At 39.8% G+C, this 16,912-nt stretch overlaps 1 protein-coding gene across 2 annotated transcripts in view; it reads left to right on the top strand.

Annotated features, from left to right (window-relative positions):
- Window positions 1-2,382: 2,382 nt before the first annotated feature.
- nek6.S (NIMA-related kinase 6 S homeolog) overlaps window positions 2,383-16,912 on the top strand; it is a 168,504-nt gene continuing 153,974 nt past the window's right edge. The window contains exon 1 of one of the 2 annotated variants that reach the window (XM_018231876.2): window positions 2,383-2,521. The gene's annotated coding sequence lies outside the window, so the exon portion shown is untranslated. The remainder of the gene's footprint in view (window positions 2,522-16,912) is intronic. The other variant, XM_041574114.1, reaches the window with a different exon arrangement.

Below are 16,912 nucleotides of genomic sequence, written 5' to 3'. Positions count from 1 at the left end.
GTGGTTGGGTGATTCAGGGATTGGTCTCTGACAACGAAGATTCTTTTTAAATTGGGTCCCCATTGTACTTAGTTAGTTGAGCCAAGGGCCCCAGAGAGGAAGAAGGCTATTATCCTAGCCCCCCAGGATAAACGTTACGTATCGCCTAAGTTGTATAGGGCGCCATCAGGCCCGGACTGGCAATCTGTGGGTTCTGGCAAATGCCAGAGGGGCTGCTATAAGGTGCCATACAAAGTCAATATTTAGTGGGCTGGTGTGGGGCTGTTTGGGCCTCTGTTTACATTTAGCTTTTTATTCAGCAGCTCTTCAATTTGCATCTTAAGCAATCTGGTAACTAGGTACCAAATTACCCTAACAACCATGCATTGATTTGAATAAGAGACTGGAATATGAATAGGAGAGGGCCTGAATAGAAAGATCAGTAATAAAAAGTAACAATAGCAATACATTTGTAGCCTTACAGGGCATTGGTGTACTTTGTCGCTCACATTTAATAAAAATCTGGCACAAGGTAAGGGGCACAGCAATAGTGGGCATAAGGCAGCCCTGTACTTAACCAATGCCATAGGTAATTCTTCAAAGAGAAGGAAATGGATAATCACAGAGGATGCCAAAATGGTGGTTGTGCCCAGAAATGGGAGATTTTTTGGTAATTACTTTATTTCTCCTGTGCCTGCTGGTTTGCTGGTGGTAGGTTTGTCATCTGGCAGATATTGCAGTAAAAGTTATGCTTGATTGGGGGCCATCATTGTGCCTGCCATGAAATGCTTGGGGGGCATCACTGTGTCTGTCATAAAATACTTTGGGGCCATCACTGTGCCTGTCATGAAATGCTTTGGGGCATCACTGTTTGTCATGAAATGCTTGGAGGCCATCACTGTATATGTCATGAAATACTTGGGGGCCATCAGTGTGCCTGTCATGAAATACTTGGGGCTATCACTGTGTATGTCATGAAATACTTGGGGCCATCACTGTGTCTGTCATGAAATACTTGGGCGCCATCATTGTGCCTGAAATTAAATGTTTGGGGGGTCATCACTGTGCCAGTAAGTAAATGCTTGGGGTTCACTTTGCCAAAAAATACTTTTGGGTCATATTGTGTAATGGAATGAAATCTTGTATAAAGGTTTTTGTTTTTTAATTGGACGTGGTCTTTTGGGGGGGGTGTGGATACAAGTGGCCATGGGCTATATTTTCGCGGGTTTATTTTCAACATCAGGACCGGAGCAATGGGAATTGGCACACAGAAAATGTAAAAAAACTATTGTCTCTCCTGCTCATCCCCAGTGTTTTTGAATCTATGTGGGTGTGGTAGCGCAGCATGCCACCCCCTAAAATCCTGCCATCCTAGGCCCGGGTCTTGGTAGCCTCTCCACAAATCCTGCGGACCTCCCCTGTGACACCATGGCTCCACCCCCTGCCCAGATAGTGAACCGCACAAAGGTGGCAACTCTACCACCAGAAAACCTTAGACTGTGGGCCCACTTTCCAAACTATTATTCCTCCTTTCCTCACTCTACCGCTTTAGTCTCATGGGGTTATGCAATAAAAAGCACAAAGTTTGCCCAGGAGCAGCAGTGGCGTAACTACCGGGGGAGCAGGGGGTGCAATTGGGCCAGGGCCCGTATCCCCGAAGGGCCCCCCGGCAGTCACGCGTGCCACTGGATTCGGCTGCAGCCGCACAGACGATGGGGGGGGGTGGAGCCCGGCTGCACGGCCCGCACCGGGGCCCGCCCCCACCTAGTTCCGTCACTGAGGCGCAGTAACCCTTAATGACCAATCAGCAGGTAGAATTCACTGGTCACCAGTTTAAAAGCAAACATCTCATTGGTTGCTATAGGTTACTGCTCCTGGGCAAACTTAGTGCCTGTAATTACATATGGGAGCTGGCCTTTTAGATCTACTTTCTATTCTTTTTCAATTTCTTCCCATAAAGAAATAGGGAATGACCATGAAATGGAAGAAGCAAAAGGGCCCACTACATGACTGGGAGTTTTCCTGGTATCCCTGTGTGCCAGTCCGACACTGAATATTATTAATTCAATTAGACTGAGATTTTTGGGGTCATTGTCTCTGGCCAGGAGGCAACCAGAAGCCAGCAAAGAGAGATAGGCATTTTCAGCTAGAATCCCACCTCAGCCCTGTCACATTTTTCTTACAGCAAGATCACTAATTTTCATTAGCACAGGCTGCACATCTGCTCGTCCACTCAACAACAAACTTAACTGGAGTTCCTTCACTGTGAGAAAGTTAGTCCCACACACCATGAATTGCCAGCTGTTTTGCAATACGATTCTAATTGGCTGCCTGTCATACACAGACACCATTGGCTGTGTATAAAAAAAACGAGCCAACCAGGACCCTGAACTGTAAGCCAATAGAAGCGCACATTGCATACTATGCTTAATCCATTCAGCCCGCCTCCCTGTGAGGCTACGCTAGAGCCTGTCATTGCTTCAGAGAGTACACTCAGCAGGCAGCATTAACAGGAAGCAGGAGCTTCGGGGCACAGTTGCAGGTATGTCAGACCAATGCTAGTTTCATAAAGTTACTTTACCAACAGGTTGAACAGAGTAGATTCTGGAATGTCTTTTGTGTCACTGTCCAGCAACAGCAGCAGCAGCAGCTCTGTGATCTGCAAGTTGTCACTCTCTGCTTCCTTTGCCCTGATTTCAGCATATTTCTTTATCTGCCTGCAAGGTTGAGGGGGTCTCTAACAGTAAACCAAACAAAAGCATGTTGTTCATTGGTCCCAAACTTCCTACTGTAGCTCATGTAAGGTATGTCCCTTCACATGCATGTTGTTCAAAGGGAACATGTCTGTGCCCAAACATTGTAAATAAATTAGATTCATATTTTAATGAAGAGGCTTGCATAATGGGGGGAAAAAATTCAAAACAGCATTTGTTCAAGGGGTGGATCAACTTTACGTTAACTTTTAGTATGTTACAGACTGGCCAATTCTAGGTAACTTTTCAATTGGTCCTCTTTATTTACATAGTAACATAGTAAGTTAGGTTGAAAAAAGACACACATCCATCAAGTTCAACCATTTACTCTATTTTAACCTGCCTAACTGCTAGTTGATCCAGAGGATGACAAAAAAAAAAAACCCATTTGAAGCCTCTCCAATTTGCCTCAGAGGGGGGAAAATTCCATCCTGACTCCAAGATACAATCCATAACCCTGTATTCCCTCCCAGATTTGGACTGGGATTCACAATAGGTCCTGGCATTCCAAGCAGTCCCCCACCAGCCCAATAAACAGTGACTGTCTATGGCAACTTACAGCAGCCCCTCTGGCATTTGCCAGAACTCACAGATTTCCATTCAGGTCCTGTTCCCTCCCTTGCTAAAAAGCCATCCAACCCCTTCTTAAAGCTATCTAATGTATCACACTGTACGAGTGATTCAGGGAGAGAATTCCATATCTTCACAGTTCTCACTGTTCAGCCCCTTTTAAATATTTAGGCCGAACCCCATATAAAAAACAAATGCTCTGTAAGGCTACACATTTATTGTTATTGCTACGTTTTATTATTCATCTATCTATTCAGGGCTCCCCTATTCATATTCCAGTCTCTTATTCAAATCAGTGCATGGTTGCTAGATTCATTTGGACCCTAGCAACCGGATTGCTGGATGTGCAAACTGGAGAGCTTCTAAAGAAAAAGCTAAATGATTTAAAAAACACAAATTATAAAAAATGAAAATAAATTGCTAATTGTCTCAGAAGATCAATCTCTATATCATACTAAAAGTTAATTTGGATTTACCTTCCAACACTTTTTTTCAGTTGAGTTGTTTTCAAATTGTTCACCAAAAATACAGACTTTTTTCAGTTGCTTTCCATCTTTATCATTTTTCCTAGTTGAAAGTTTAATGTTTCTGTTTCTGGTGTTTGACGGTGAACAGCCCTTTTACTGAAAATACTGAAAAGAATATATACAGTAGATATAGATATAGATAGATAGATATATAATTTACCAACAGCTTTTTGTCACATGAGGTAAGGTTTTCAACTTGTCTTTTGACAAAAACAGCACTGTAGGCAGGAAACAAAGTAATAATCAGTCTCAGGTACAGACACAGAACACTGTGACCTACACTGAGGCCTGAATAGAAACATGAGTAATGAAAAGTAGTAATAACAATAGATTTGTAGCCTTTAAGGAGAAACAAACCCTTAATAAATAATACCCTACTCCCTACCCTACATAGACCCCCCTCCCTCCCAGCATAGGGGTAAGTATAGAGTTAGGGACATTTTCCCGGCGGGGCAGCTAGGCTGGGGAGGAAGAGGGGGGGGTCTATGTAGGGTAGGGGGTAGGTTTTTTTTTATTAAGGGTTTGTTTCTCCTTTAAAGAGCATTTGTTTTTAGATGGAGTCAGTGGCCCCCATTTGAAAGCTGGAAAGAGTCAGAAGAAGAAGAAAGCATATCATTCAAAAACTATGAAAAAGAAAAAATGAAGGTCAATTGAAAAGTTGTTTAGAATTAACTATTCTATAACATTTTAACAATTAACTTAAAGGTGAACTACCCCTTTATCTAACTGAAATTTCAGTTTTATGAGTGTCGGGAGTGCAGTTGCACACTACTGATTCTGTCCCATCACTCCTGAAAATGCACTGACTGCCTAGCACTACATTTGCAAAGATTTCTTAAATGTGTCTAGTGTTTATATACTCTGAATTATAATGGTTTAGGTGAAGGTATAACAGTGTACATAAGCCACAACTTGTTGTTGTGAAAGTTGCAAAGTTTGCTACACATCTAATTACCTATAGCAACCAAGCAGTGTGTAGCATATACTGGTTACCTGTGTAAAAGCAATCACCGTACTGCACCCAGGCAAATGTTGTGCCTTTTATTACTAAAGGGGGTACATATGAACTACATATAATGTGTGTATACTAGTGCCAAATAGATGTCCGGTTTTGTAGCTTGTATTTTGAGCTTTCAACATGTGCCAGCCCTGTGCCAACATTTGTATATTTCAGTGCTCCCTGCTGGAACACTGGGCACTGTTTATATTATAAAAAGATGGTCTTATAAAAAATCTAATCAAACGTTTGTGAAGAGAAGTTTCTTGGCAATCTTGGCAATAATCAAGGAAGGCATTAGATACTCAGAGATGATGTATATAAAGAATTATAACTCCCTGGATCATACTTAACTAATTTTAAGCGATAGCTATAACTACTGGATGTAAAACCCTGCATTATACGCTACTGATTGCATGCAATAATGGCAACTACTGTATATAACATCCCATACTCTACTGAATTTATGCAACAATCATAACTACTGGATTATACTCTGACCTTTATCTTATATAAATTGTATTTTACAGAATAATTGGTGATCCATTATATGTGTTACCAAGTGAAGTGCAAGTCATGCTTAGCCCAGCTTTACTTCTGGGTATGAAACTCTGCAGGTGCTGGGCTGACACTACAGGTTGAAAGCTGAGCAAACTGTAGCACCCAGAATATGAATATAGAAGATCAAAAGGGGCATGCATGTAATAGGTAACCATAGAGCAACACTGTGCTGATACAATGTGTAGGGTGCAGGTTTTTCGGGATCTTTACTTGCACTTTGCAGGCTTGTTCCCTATGTGTTGTGACACTTAGTACTATAGTATGTGAACACAACTTGGTGTATGTAGTTTCAATGCACAATTTAGATGCACCTTTATAACTTTGTTACAGGTTTACTCATACGCATATTTTTGTACTTTACACCCTTTGCTAAGGGCACTATAGTGTAAAATGATACCATAAACTGATATGTTAGCCATGGCCTGTGGCAGAACACATGCTTTAAGTAGCTATGTGGCCCATAACATAACTTTGTGCAGTGCAACATGAATGATCCCTTGAAATCATTTTTTGTTTTTAAAACTAGTAGTATAAAGGTTACAGCTAAACATTAGATTTTGTGCCTGACAGATATTTATTTTGTACTAAAAGCTTTACAGTCAGTAACCATATATGTCAAAGACATTAAATTAATAAAATTTCAAGCAACAGGTACAGTTATAGGTGCTGGCAAGCTTTACAGACATATATCTTTACATGCCTCTACCCAGGGATGGGTAGATTGGTGGGGTACAGGGGGTGCTGCAGTCAGGAGCCCCGAGATAGACAATCATGTTTCATGGGTCAGGAACAGGTCTTGGCTAAATCATGGATGGAGTTTTGATATAATTGGTGACCAGTGGGCATTACTGCATTACTTGGTACCCTCTAGGAGCACATATAGGAACACGAAGTCAAAGCAAGTAGGTTCATGGGTAAGGCCCAATTGGTTTAAAGGGGCAAAATAAAAATGCAGCTTTTTAAATTGGTCCTATTTTTTGTTGGGGCCCACAACCTTATAGTTATGACGCAATTAGACATGCAGAAAGGGAACCTCAGAGCATATATTAATGAAGCCTTACTCTTTATCTTACTCTGCTGAACTGTGTGCCCCATTTTTGCCTGTGTATACACTCACATACAACCTACATTTTTATAATGTTTTTTGAAGAGTCTTTACTGATTTACCCAGAAAGGAAGTTGAATTTAAGTTGTAGGCTTTGATTGTGGACATTTAACTGATCAATCTTATGCATGGTAGATCTCATGTTTATTTTGCTGTTAAAGCTTATTTATTAACCTTTTAAATGCCACAGATCGTAGAATCTACGTTCTGTGGCAAAGGTACTTGAAATGCCACAGAACGTAGGTTCTACGTTCTGCAGCATTTCCTGGTTCAGGAGCGGAGGATCGGCTGTTAGAGCCGTTCGCTCCGTTCCTGCTCGATCCCCTGCCCCTAGGCAACGAGCAGAGCAGGGGATCGAGTGGCCCCTGGGGCGCGATCGCCCAGGGGCCCAAAAACAGCAGCAGGCACGTGTTACTTACGTGTCCTGCTGCTGCAGCCTGCACCGGATCGACGATCTCCGCCCCCACAGCACACAGACAGGAACCACGAGGCAGATGTCTTCCAGAGGCTCTTCCTGATCGCCTGCAACAGTCTCCAGCGACTTTTTCAGGTTAGTGCAACAATTACACACACAAACACACCAACACACACTTATTACAGTAATACACACTTAGATTCACACTTACACACACTTACACATACATTTTTGGGGATTGGGGGGGTCACTTACACTCACTGCACTTACACACATGTGCACACGCACACACGCGCACATAACATGTAATTTACCATTTGTACACACGCACACGCACATACATAGCATTGTGGCTTTTTTTTTTTTTTCTTATCGCATCGTTTCTTTTTTTGGCTGAAAAAAATGTTTTATTGCCATTACGCATAGCGTATTCGCTAACCGTACTGTGCAATACCTTTTGTATGTTATTTCGGTGATTATATTGCAATTTTGGGTATTTTGGTGCATTTTTAGCCATTTTATTGAATTTTTAGCCATTTTATTGCATTTTCAGCTCTGCATATGTTGTGTTCACTTGTTTCTAGCCGTAGAACCTGTTTGGCCCATCTAAAATATTCAAACTGTGATTCTGACGGCCGATAACACTAGTCTGGAAAAAAAACATTGATTTTTGTGGTTTATTGGATTTTTTTGCATTTCACCCTTTACTGCCTTATTTTGTTTTGCCTTGTAAATTTTATCTACTATATATCCATTTGGGGGTCTCTGTGCGCCACATAGTTTGGTATATCTATGCATATTGGGCATCAAAGTGTTCAGTAGACCTCTGGCGTTCATATTTAGGATGTTTTATGCTGATACGTTACGAAATGTGGGGCATATAATGGGGTAAAATTCAAGCTTTCTGACAATTTTCAGAAATTTGATAAAAACCGTTATGTTCAGCATTGCTTTGCAGTTTGGCAGTTTGCAGTAGAAACACTTATTTACCCATATTGGATTCGTCAGAATGTGTGCTTTCTGAAAATATATGGTTTTCTGGGGTCTCTGTACTGTTAGGGGGTCTAATGTCGCATAATACACACACCAGGTGCTTATATTGCAGCAGCCAGCGCGTCAGCTGTGAAAATGTATATACACTATTGTCATTTGGGGGTCTCTGTGCGCCACATAGTTTGGTATATCTATGCATATTGGGCATCAAAGTGTTCAGTAGACCTCTGGCGTTCATATTTAGGATGTTTTATGCTGATACGTTACGAAATGTGGGGCATATAATGGGGTCAAATTCAATCTTTCTGACAATTTTCAGAAATTTGATAAAAACCGTTATGTTCAGCATTGCTTTGCAGTTTGGCAGTTTGCAGTAGAAACACATATTTACCCATATTGGATTCGTCAGAATGTGTACTTTCTGAAAATATATGGCTTTCTGGGGTCTCTGTACTGTTAGGTGGTCTAATGTCGCATATTACACACACCAGGTGCTTATATTGCAGCAGCCAGCGCGTCAGCCGTGAAAATGTATATACACTATTGTCATTTGGTGGTCTCTGTGCGCCGCATAGTTTGGTATATCTATGCATATTGGGCATCAAAGTGTTCAGTAGACCCCTGGCGTTCATATTTAGGATGTTTTATGCTGAAACGTTACGAAATGTGGGGCATATAATGGGGTAAAATTCAATCTTTCTGACGATTTTCAAAAATTTGATAAAAACCGTTATGTTCAGCATTGCTTTGCAGTTTGGCAGTTTGCAGTAGAAACACACATTTACCCATATTGGATTCGTCAGAATGTGTACTTTCTGAAATATATGGTTTTCTGGGGTCTCTGTACTGTTAGGGGGGTCTAATGTCGCATAATACACACACCAGGTGCTTATATTGCAGCAGCCAGCGCGTCAGCCGTGAAAATGTATATACACTATTGTAATTTGGGGGTCTCTGTGCGCCACATAGTTTGGTATATCTATGCATATTGGGCATCAAAGTGTTCAGTAGACCCCTGGCGTTCATATTTAGGATGTTTTATGCTGATAAGTTACGAAATGTGGGGCATATAATGGGGTAAAATTCAAGCTTTGTGACGATTTTCAGAAATTTGATAAAAACGGTTACGTTCAGCATTGATTTGCAGTCTGGCAGTTTGCAGTAGAAACACTTATTTAACCATATTGGATTCGTCAGAATGTGTACTTTCTGAAAATATATGGTTTTCTGGGGTCTCTGTACTTTTAGGGGGGTCTAATGTCGCATAATACACACACCAGGTGCTTATATTGCAGCAGCCAGCGCGTCAGCCGTGAAAATGTATATACACTATTGTCATTTGGGGGTCTCTGTGCGCCACATAGTTTAGTATATCTATGCATATTGGGCATCAAAGTGTTCAGTAGACCCCTGGCGTTCATATATAGGATGTTTTATGCTGATACGTTACGAAATGTGTGGCATATAATGGAGTAAAATTCAAGCTTTCTGACAATTTTCAGAAATTTGATAAAAACCGTTATGTTCAGCATTGCTTTGCAGTTTGGCAGTTTGCAGTAGAAACACTTATTTACCCATATTGGATTCGTCAGAGTGTGTACTTTCTGAAAATATATGGTTTTCTGGGGTCTCTGTACTGTTAGGGGGGTCTAATGTTGCATAATACACACACCAGGTGCTTATATTGCAGCTGCCAGTGCGTCAGCCGTGAAAATGTATATACACTATTGTCATTTGGGGGTCTCTGTGCGCCACATAGTTTGGTATATCTATGCATACTGGGCATCAAAGTGTTCAGTAGACCCCTGGCGTTCATATTTAGGATGTTTTATGCTGATAAGTTACGAAATGTGGGGCATATAATGGGGTAAAATTCAAGCTTTGTGACGATTTTCAGAAATTTGATAAAAACCGTTACGTTCAGCATTGCTTTGCAGTTTGGCAGTTTGCAGTAGGAACACATATTTACCCATATTGGATTCGTCAGAATGTGTACTTTCTGAAAATATATGGTTTTCTGGGGTCTCTGTACTGTTAGGGGGGTCTAATGTCGCATAATACACACACCAGGTGCTCATATTGCAGCAGCCAGCGCGCGTCAGCCGTGAAAATGTATATACACTATTGTCATTTGGGGGTCTCTGTGCGCCACATAGTTTGGTTTATCTATGCATATTGGGCATCAAAGTGTTTAGTAGACCCCTGGCGTTCATATTTAGGATGTTTTATGCTGATAAGTTACGAAATGTGGGGCATATAATGGGGTAAAATTCAAGCTTTGTGACAATTTTCAGAAATTTGATAAAAACCTTTATGTTCAGCATTGCTTTGCAGTTTGGCAGTTTGCAGTAGAAACACTTATTTACCCATATTGGATTCGTCAGAATGTGTACTTTCTGAAAATATATGGTTTTCTGGGGTCTCTGTACTGTTAGGTGGTCTAATGTCGCATAATACACACACCGAGTGGTTATATTGCAGCAGCCAGCGCGTCAGCCGTGAAAATGTCTATACATATTGTCATTTGGGGGTCTCTGTGCGCCACATAGTTTGGTATATCTATGCATATTGGGCATCAAACTGTTTAGTAGACCCCTATGTTTATATTTAGGATGCTTTATGCTGGTAATGATACATGGACAATACGATGCTGGAAAGTTGAAGCTTTGAGGCAATTTCCAGATATTTCACCAAAACCGCCAAATTTGGCAAAGCCTTGCGACTCAGTAGTTTGGAGCAGAAAGGCATGGGTACCCATTTTAGATTCCGTAGAATGTGTACTTTCCAAAAATATATGGGTTTGGGGGGTAAACATATATTTCTGTGTTTTTACCCCGCAAAAATGCAGTCAATGTGTTGATTTTTCATTAGCTGAAGTTACCCACGGGACTGTTTGTATGCGCTAACTTCATTTTGGGGCCTCTAAATGCCAGATACTTTGGTAAACTTATGAACAATGGCCACCAAAATGTTCAGAGGAACCCTGGCAATCATATTTAGGGTGCTTTTTCTTAGTACGTAATGACACATGGGTGATATGGTGCTGGGAAGTTGAAGCTTTGAGGCAATTTTCAGATATTTCACCAAAACCGGCAACTTTGGGAAAGCCTTGCGACTCGGTAGTTTGGAGCAATAAGGCATGGGTACCCATTTTAGATTCTGTAGAATGTGTACTTTCCAAAAAATGTATGGGTTTGGGGGGTAAACATATATTTCTGTGTTTTTACCCCACAAAAATGCAGTCAATGTGTTGATCTTTCATTAGCTGAAGTTACCCACAGGACTATTTGTATGCGCTAACTTCATTTTGGGGCCTCTAAATGCCAGATACTTTGGTAAACCTATGAACAATGGCCACCAAACTGTTCGGAGGAACCCTGGCAATCATATTTAGGGTGCTTTTTCTTGGTGCATAACGATACATGGGTGATATGGTGCTGAGAAGTTGAAGCTTTGAGGCAATTTTCAGATATTTCACCAAAACCGACAATTGTGGGAAAGCCTTGCGACTCAGTAGTTTGGAGCAGAAAGGCATGGGTACCCATTTTAGATTCTGTAGAATGTGTACTTTCCAAAAATATATGGGTTTTGGGGGGTAAACATATATTTCTGTGTTTTTACCCCACAAAAATGCAGTCAATGTGTTGATTTTTCATTAGCTGAAGTTACCCCACGGGACTGTTTGTATGCGCTAACTTCATTTTGGGGCCTCTAAATGCCAGACACTTTGGTAAACTTATGAACAATGGCCACCAAAATGTTCAGAGGAACCCTGGCAATCATATTTAGGGTGCTTTTTCTTAGTACGTAATGACACATGGGTGATATGGTGCTGGGAAGTTGAAGCTTTGAGGCAATTTTCAGATATTTCACCAAAACCGACAACTTTGGGAAAGCCTTGCGACTCAGTAGTTTGGAGCAGAAAGGCATGGGTACCCATTTTAGATTCAGTAGAATGTGTACTTTCCAAAAATATATGGGTTTGGGGGGTAAACATATATTTCTGTGTTTTTACCCCACAAAAATGCAGTCAATGTGTTGATTTTTCATTAGATGGTTACCCACAGGACTATTTGTATGCGCTAACTTCATTTTGAGGCCTCTAAATGCCAGATACTTTGGTAAACCTATGAACAATGGCCACCAAATTGTTTGGAGGAACCCTGGCAATCATATTTAGGGTGCTTTTTTTGGTGCGTAACGATACATGGGTGATATGGTGCTGGGAAGTTGAAGCTTTGAGGCAATTTTCAGATATTTCACCAAAACCGACAATTTTGGGAAAGCCTTGCGACTCAGTAGTTTGGAGCAGAAAGGCATGGGTACCCATTTTAGATTCAGTAGAATGTGTACTTTCCAAAAATATATGGGTTTGGGGGGTAAACATATATTTCTGTGTTTTTACCCCACAAAAAATGCAGTCAATGTGTTGATTTCTCAGTAGCTGAAGTAAAGTCCTGATCAATTTGGATGTGCTAACTTCATATTGGTGTCTCTAAATGCCAGATACTTTGGTAAACCTATGCATAATGGGTATCAAACTGTTCAGTGGACCCCTGGCAATCATATTTCAGGTGCTTTTTCTTGGTACCTAATATAGTTTGGGATATGCGGAGCAGCAAAATAAAACCTTTGAAATGATTTTTCAGAATTTTGAATTTTTTTTTGAAAAACCGCTATTTTCAGACAAGCTTTTATGTTTGGTAGTTGGGAGTAGAGAGACATAGTTACCCATTTTGTAATCGGCAGAATGTGTACTTTTCAAAAATGTATGGTTTTCTGGGGTAAACCTACGGTTTCAGGATTTTTTGCCTTGGAATCTAAAGCATGCTGTTTTCTGCCTTAGTGCTTTCAAAATTCGGTAATATACTGCCGGGAGTTTTTGCTGTACAGAAATCCTAAATCTCCCTAAAACTATACATATCTGGTATTGGCACGTTCGAGAGACATAAGGCTTTCCAAATCAGTTGGATTTTCATCCCTAAAATGAAATATTTTTCTGGTATAAATTGATATACGATGAAAAATGGTAATTTTTCTTTTTTTTTTGGTATTTAGCACTATAAATTTTTTTGCACAGGTGGAAATACATGAAAACTCAGGCAGATTTAGAAAGCTCAGTTTCTACCGAAAAAAACAATGTATAGTTTTCCTAGGTAAACTATAGGTTTCCCCTCAGAAAATGCCCCTAAAGTGAGAGAGCACAAAATGTTTCAAAAACGGCTGGCATTTCGCGTAACCAAAATGTGAAATTCTGCTGGCACTTAAAGGGTTAATAGCAAAAAATTACGTTGATAACAAAAAAAATCTGTTGTTGTAAATGTGTAAACAAGATAAAGTGTGGGTTAAACCAAAATGTAGGATTTTTAAAGGCGTACTTATCAAAGGGTGAACTTTCACCCATTGATAAATACTATTTTAAAAATCCCATAGAAATGAATTGAGAGTCGCGGAATATCACTCTAGAGGATTGTGGTGATCTCTAACTTCACTCTTTGATAAATATACCCCAATAAATTTTGACATGGCAAGCCTGTGTTAATTAATTCCAGGAGCAGAAATATACTGCCCTTTGGCTGGCCCACAGAAGCCCACAAGTCCACTTACTGAGTATACAAAGGGTATTATTCCATTTATTAGAACCAAGAACACCAAATTAACACCTGCGGTGCTCCTGAAGATAAGGTTAATAGGGATCACCGCTTGTTTCAAAAATGTTTCGCTCTCTGTCCCACACTTGTTCTTGGAGCAGTTTTAGGCATAGGGACTCCTAACTTTTATCCAAAGCGTTTCGTGGACTCCGATCGGAGTCCGTGAAATGCGTTGGATAAAAGTGAGGAGTCCCTTTGCCTGAAACTGCTCCAGGAACAAGTGTGGGATAGAGAGAGCTCGAAATCCAGACCATAGAGGGACCGATTGCGGGCACTGGACTGGTTCTGAGCACTAAACAAACACAGAGTCGGACAGAGATAGGGACATACGGACAGATAAGAAACTTATATGTGATTACTATTTTTTTATCCTGTGAGTATAACTTTGTATGCGGGGATATGTTGAACTATAACTTATTACAGCACTTATCCCTTGTCTCTTTGCGCTTTTATTTTTTAATACAGATTTATTTGACCCAAATTGCAGACCTGGTAGTGAGTTGCTCCATACCTAATATGGAGTTAAAGGTTATGAGGGCAGGCACAATGAAGGAGAATGTATACTTCCAACAATAAATAACTTAGTATAACAGAGTCTGAACAATTGACTGCCTGTAAGCTGTGTCTTATAAGACTGTGCTAATATGTTAGTGCAGTTGATAAAGTTACCTGTACAAAATAACTCTTTCTATGACACAAGTAAAAAACTACATGAACATTTTTGCATCCAAAGTACTAGGGGAGAGGAACGGAAACCTTAAAAGAGGCAATATACACTGATTTTCTTAAGGTTTTTTTCTTCGTTGGGGCATTTTTAACATTTCAAATAATACAAAGTGGATTTTCCATCTAGTATAGGTGGTCCAATAGTGGTTTATATTCCCAGACAGTGTGAATTCATATCTGTGTCCAGCGTTTTTCCAACCCCTTACATTCAAGTTTTAGCACATTAGATTCACATTTTGCCGTGCTTTATCTTTGACATGATCCACTGTGTCAACAAGCCTCTGAATAATAAATGCTCCCTATTTCACACTCTGCCAGTAAAAAAAAGTTAATCATTTACTGGAAATATCAGCCTACTTTTGATGACTGGTAATTCAACATAAACTTTGCATTATACAGGCAAATCAGAAATAAATCTACTAAACTGACATAATGGAAGATGAATTGCAGTGTAATTTGAACTAGTGATGCATCAAATCCACAATGTGAACTAGGGATTCACCCAAGCCACTTTTATGGGATTTGGCCAAATTCTTCATAGAAGTTTTGGCCAAATCCCGAACCGAATCCAAACCCTAATTTGTATATGTAAATTAGCTGTTGGAAGGTTAAAAGAGAACAGAGCACAGCTCATGTGGTTCTAAATTTTTTCATGTCCTTGTTTGTGTGACAAACATGTCATATGATTTTCAGGATTCGGTTCAGCCAGGCACATGGATTCGGCAGAATCCAAATCCTGAAAAAGGCTGAATCCCGTATTTTTTATTCCTGAATTATTTGATTAAAATGATCTCTAGGGTAGAGATGACATCCCTTAATTCAGCGTTTTCTGGATAAAGAGTTTCCAGCTAAATGATCCCATACTTGTACTATTACTGTATGGCAAAATTGTACAGTGCTGTGTATGCTAGACATATACAGTAAATGCATCAAACAATGCCCACACACAAAAATCAGACTTTCTGACCAAACAATTATATAATTTGTGATTACAAAAAAAATATATGGGTACAATTTGTTGATACAGATGTTCATTCTGTGTGGCTGTCAGCCACCAACTCTTAAGTTCTGACCAAATGATAATGATCTGATGTAATTACGTACATGCCTGCAGCTCAGAACTGCCGCCACAAAAAAGGGTTTCTTTCAATCAAGTTGCCCAATCATATCATGCATTGCAATTTGCAAATATAAGTGTAATTGATGAATGCAGCTGCAAAAGCACTAAAAAGTTACATTTATTAACCTCATTCATTAACACTGCTTGTGTTTATGTATTCTCTATTTAGTCGTGCTCCCATTGAGTCTGGCATGCGTCTTCTGCTCCAAACACTTCCATGTAGGTTTGCTAGCCACCAGTGGGGCAAATTCACTAAAGGGTGAAGTGGCCGTCGCTAGCGAAAATTTGCCAGAAATTCTATCTGCAGGGACATCAGCAATATGTTAACAGGCCTAGAGGACAATTGGCTAGCCGTTTACAAAGAAGCAATATGCTGACCGTAATCACTCCCCTCCGTGCTTCACGTGTTAACATGTCCCCAACATGTGCACATATATTGGAAATATCAAAAATCAGGGAGCAGCCAAGAGGGTGTTAATAAGTAAAATGTCACCTTTAATAATATTTTTTTTTAACCATTTGAAGTTCATGCTACATGAAATGCTTGTGCTGACAAATTTACACTAGCGAAACCTTGCCAGCGTTCGTCTGTTGAGACGTAACTTTACATTTTGATGAATTAGCATACACACTGTGAATTAATGTCTTACTTAGTGACGCAAAGTGTGGCGAAGCCTTCTGAGGTGAAAATTCGTCCTTTAGTGAATTTGCCCCGGTGTGTCTGTCATGCCTCTTGTGCTGCATTGTGCACAAGTGCATCTTTTGACACTGTAAGTGCTATTGTTGCCCTGAATATGGTGGGCTGAATCAGCAGGCGCAGCAACTAAATATTGTAAAAGAGAATCTTAATTGCACTTGCAAGAACCAGTCTATAATTTCTTGTTCACTGTTATATTTTGTAAGAATTATTTAGAGCTTAATTTTAAAAGGAGATTTTGAATGTACTTAATTTTTCACAACTTGTGATTTTCTTTTTCTGACGCTGATATAGTTAAATAGATGATTTTGTTGGTCTTTAGATTCTCTGGTATTTTCAGCTGAGAAATGTGGCAAGTGTCCATAGATTTCTGGTTTTGGAAATAGCTGAAATTCCCTTGCAATTATAATTTATTATTTTTTTTGTTGGTCTTCCCAGAATTTCTGCACTTAGACTTAAAGCAGATTTTCCTCTTCTTTATGGATTTGCATTTTTTCTGGGCCTTTTAATGGACAAAAAACCTTATATAATTCCTTTGTTCAATTTAGATACCCAAGGCTATAAAAACAACTGTGATAACCGCAATGCACAGAAATAATGAATAAAACACACAGCATTCTACAGTCTGCACACTTTTTATGGAAACCACTCTAGTCTCTATTTAGGCTTCGATTAGAGAAGTCTTAAATTTACCCATTCAAGGCATATAGTAATTCTCCTTTTTTTTTCTTTGCATTTAATAGAAATTAGTTAGATTCTGTGAGTAGTTATGTAGTAAACTGAATTAAACGCTGTTGACATAATATATTCTTTTCCTC

Source organism: Xenopus laevis, chromosome 8S, assembly GCF_017654675.1.
Source record: "Xenopus laevis strain J_2021 chromosome 8S, Xenopus_laevis_v10.1, whole genome shotgun sequence".
In the NCBI taxonomy this organism is placed as follows: domain Eukaryota; kingdom Metazoa; phylum Chordata; class Amphibia; order Anura; family Pipidae; genus Xenopus; species Xenopus laevis.
Note: the sequence above shows the minus strand (reverse complement) of the source record. Positions and strands in the feature narration are given on the sequence as shown.